Consider the following 4,773-nt stretch of genomic DNA (forward strand, 5'->3'; position numbering starts at 1 on the left):
GGAGAAAACCTTATGTGCAGATGGTTTCCCACGTACTTGTTCTATATTTTTAAGAAAGAAATAACATCAATGTTGCAAAATTTTTCCAGATTTTAGCAAAGAAATAATTAATTTTATGTTGCCAACATGACCTTAATATCAAAAGTTGACAAGCACTTTGCAAAAGTCAGAACATATCTGATGAATATCTCTCATGCACATGGATGCAGAATCTTTAACAAAATATTGGCCAGTCAAATTCAATAATATGTAACAAGAATAACATATGATACAGAATAGCTTATCCCATAAGTAAAAGAGTAACTTATCATTTTAACTATGTTATACAATTTGCAACATTTATAGGACAATGAAGAAAAGTCATATGATCAATAAGAGAGAAAAACTTCACAAATAAGCCAACACCTATTATTGATGGGGGGGAAACCTCACCATAGAAGGGGACTTCTTTTATTTGATAATCTGAATGGGAAAAAAACAAAAAAAATATGTAATATTGAAGTATTGATAGCTTTCTCTCTGAGACCAAAGATAGTCAATATCAACACTTCTATTGTATCATCCTGTCCAGGGGCCATGCTAATCTTCTCTGTATCTTTCCAATGTTAGCATATGTGCTGCCTAAGCCAGCACCACTTCTGTTGTATATCAGAGAGCCTAGAAAAGGCAATACAGACAGAAAATGAGAAACAAAGATGAAAGACAAAGATGAAAAATACATACAAAACAATTTATCTTCATTTTCTAGGAGTATTTGTTTAGCATTTGAGGGCTTACATAGACATGTACCTGCACACTTCTCCAAAATCATTACTTAGGGGCAATTCCATAATGATGATTTCATCATGAAATTCACAGGTATTAATGATTTTTAAAGCTCATTTCATTTTTAAACATATCCATAAATAAGAGAAGCATTTACTGAACTACTTTGAATAATTTTTTGTTAATGTTTTTGACAATTATAAACATTATCAGTGGTTGATTAGTAAATACTTCAATGACAGAGTTTTAACTTCATATGCATACTTTTGTTAACAGACATAAAAAATGCTTGAACATTCTCAGAATGTGTTTATGGACATTTTTTCTTGACCTAAAACAGACATATATGCTTTAAGAGAAAATACTTATTTATCTTTTTTAAAAAGGTTTCTTTTGCAGAGGAGTTTAGGGTAAGACAAATCCATGTTTATATTGTGGCCTTTTCAAATATCTTATTGAAAGTATTCTGGTATACTTTTATAATAGAAAGATACAAAGCACTTCAACATTGTTGTCTTCATGCTTATATATCAACAAAATTATTTAGGATGATTGAGAATGCTTCAACAGTAAACATGATTTAACAAGATCCTTGAATCTACAACCTAGAAAAACATAGATAATTCTAGTATTTCCAATCTCTAATTTTGTGATATTTGGTTTCACTAAGACTTGGAATTTTAAAAATCATATCTGGGTGTACTCAAGTCAATGCTGAGTTAATATCTGTGAGAAAATTCAACACTGGAGAAATTTGGACTAAATAATTACTAAGACAACTTTCAATTCTAAGGTTCCTTTATTCTGGTACTGAGTGAACTATTCTGCAACATGTGTGGATTTCTTGACAGTAATAATAGCTCCCACTCAATTAACTGAATCCCTGCGAGGTTGGTTTGACGCAACTGAATGTCATATATCAATCGTGCTGGCCCAGGGATTTCTGCTGCCCAAATAATCAGATAGACTTGGTAATAAACTACATATCTTTTGCATGTCAATTGGCTATTTCTATGGTCAGAAATACCTAAATATGCAATAAATTGAAAAATTTTATCTTGACATTTGGATATAGCCTACTACAGATGGGATATGACTTCAAATGATAGGAACTAGTGTCATAAAACACAATGTTTAAAATAAAGACTAGCATTTATCAAGAATGGAAGCTGACCTTTGGAGAAAATTAAAGTTTATGTGCCTAGATCTCACCAGGCTGTCATTAACATAGATTATTTTACTCTGTGCCCAATAAAGAAAATACTTGACTATTTTACCTAGTTATATTATGTTAATAAAATGAATAGTACCCAAATTTGAATAGACCCCTCTTGTGTGTGTGGAGTTTTAATAATTACTAATTTATAGCAAAAGCAACAAGTAGTAAACACAGTTATGCTCAACCAAGAATATGTTTGTCCTCCAGCAGATATCTGGCAATATCTGAAGCTATTTTTGGTTTTCAACAAAATGTGGGGAGCTACTCCCCTGGAAACTAGTGGATGAAGAGCAGGATGCAGCTAAGCACAGGAGCAATCACACACAATAAGCATAATTCTGTCCAAAATGTTAGTGATTCCAAAGTTCAGAACCCCTGAGCTAATGTTTGCGGGGCTGGGGGGTGGGGGGTGGGGGGTGGGGGTGGGGCGTGGGGGAGGTTATCATACTGTTTACTGCATGCTTCATTTACAATCTTTTTTAAAAAGGTCTTTTAGGGGCGCCTGGGTGGCTCAGTCAATTAAGCGTCAGATTCTTGATTTCCACTCGGGTCATGATCTCATGGTTGTGAGATCAAGACCCACATCAGGCTCTGCACTGGATGTGGAGTCTGCTTTATATTCTCTCTTTCCCTCTTACTGTTTCCCGCCCCTGCTCGTGTGCATACCTGCTCTCTCTCAATCTCTAAAAAAAAAAAAAACAAAAAACAAACAAAAAACAAAAAACAAAAAACAAACAAAAAAAACCACTTTCATTTAATATTGACAGAATGAGAAGTAAGCATGGGACAGGGTTGAACACAGCTAAAGTATAGCTAATTTTTAAATTTGGGGAACACTATTTTTGTAACACATATGAATAGATAACATACAGGGAACTGTTAGTAGAAATGAGCTTTACACAGAAAGGAGAGAATGGCATGATATAATTTATGTAAGAAGACATTAGTTTCCACAAAAACAAATGGGTAAGCATTTGCTGTGAAGTAAAGGTTCAACTGATAATCTTCCTCTTCTTCTGTTACTTGTATTTGTATATCAGCATGCTGGGACGCAAATCCACAACTGCTCCTGGAGCATGTTAGTCTTCAAGTAGTATCTTTAGGTTTCAGACATTTGGTTTGTTTTTGTTTTTTTAGTTATCAGCATTTAGTTGCTTAAGTACTAGAATAATTAATTGGAAAGCAGGTCTCATTTCCTGAACTCAATATCCCACAGATTTTCTGGTTCGATGTCAAGGAAAGTAGAGCTATTTTTCTATATCTGTGTTCTTTCCTTCCCATACAAATTAGAAATCAGATGCTTTTAAAGCTAAGTATCATTTGAACAATATAAAATCCATACATTCTCCACATGACTCCTTTACCAGCAGAATATTCTGAAGCAAGTATAATATGATACAAATTCCCCATGGTTCTTCAATAATTTTTTTAAGTGCCATCAAATATCAAATAAAGTGATGGAAAACTGAAAAAGTTCAAACAAACTTTAACTTTCTAAAAGAAATTATAGTAGCTTTTGTTAAAAAACAAAATTGGTCTGCCCAGTCTGCCAAAATGAAATATCACAGGCTGGATAAAAAACCAGAAAAATTTTTTTCCCCAGTTCTGGTGGTTGGAAGTTTAAGATCAAAGCAGCAGCAATGCTGGTGTCTGATGAGATCTCATCTTGGATTACAGATGGCCTCCTTATGTCCTCACATGGCCTTTTCTCTTTATATGCCTGGAAGAGAGGGAGCTCTTTGAAGTCTCTGCTTCTTCTTCCAAGGATCCTAATTTTATCAGATTAGGGTCCCATCATTATCACCTCATTTAACCTTAACTACCTACTTGAGGACCCTATATCTAAATATAGTCACATTGGCCATTATAGTTTCAACATATGAATTTGGGAAGGACAAATTTCAGTCTGCAAAAGCTATATTTTTCTGTTTTCTCAGATTATGGTAATCCATAAAATAACAATAATATACATAAAAGTGCCATTTATATGTTAAAAAGATGATAATCCTATTGGTTAGCAGATACTGTGCTGGTCTGTCAGGGTAGGGGACAAGACAGAAACATTCACTGACATCCTGCAACTAATAGCCTAATGGAGAATATTCTGGAACAAGGCTAGTGATACCATGAAATGTGTGTTTATTCCTATAGATTTGGAGATATCATGGTGGGAAGAAGCAATGTGCTTACATTTTGGCCTATGTTTATATTTTTAAATACAAGGTAAGGTTATGAGAATGAAAAGAGGCAGGATTTCTGGTAGGTAAGGACGTGGAGGATAGTAGAGAGTACTGGAAAAGGAAATAGTTTCCTTAAGAGGGCAAAAATTAAAAATATATAGTAATACTGTGAATCATTGTTGAAAATCCAGTTAAATATTGTGACCATATTAAAATGATCATAAATGTACACTCTGCCTCTGTTTTATCATATGAAAGGACAGAGAAAATAGACAAAACTAAATCAATAGCAATAATGATGATGTTAGCTTGAAAGTATTAAACACTTGCTGTGATAAACACCTTCACTGGATTATTTCATCCTTTTTATAGTAATTCTGTGAAGTATCTACTATTAGTTTTCTCATGTGATGTTTGAGTAAATTGAGGCTTACAAAGATTTAAATAAATCTGCAAATAATGATTAGTATAAGAAAAGTGCACGTAGTTTGACTTCTTCAAATACAAGATTCTTAGATCCTTCACTGTTTCTTCCAGGGTCAGAACTTTGGCAGGTGCATGTGATATGACATCAGGGATACAATAAAATTAAATCATCCACAGGAGTAA

At 33.7% G+C, this 4,773-nt stretch overlaps 1 non-coding gene across 1 annotated transcript; it reads right to left on the reverse strand.

The window, feature by feature from the left end:
• Positions 1-527: 527 nt before the first annotated feature.
• LOC128776644 (U6 spliceosomal RNA) lies at positions 528-633 on the reverse strand. Its single transcript, XR_008421814.1, has one exon. It is a non-coding gene; the product is annotated as a U6 spliceosomal RNA (small nuclear RNA).
• Between the last annotated feature and the right edge of the window lie 4,140 nt (positions 634-4,773).

This window comes from Panthera pardus, unplaced genomic scaffold, assembly GCF_024362965.1.
Source record: "Panthera pardus isolate Hobbes unplaced genomic scaffold, ASM2436296v1 HiC_scaffold_1, whole genome shotgun sequence".
In the NCBI taxonomy this organism is placed as follows: domain Eukaryota; kingdom Metazoa; phylum Chordata; class Mammalia; order Carnivora; family Felidae; genus Panthera; species Panthera pardus.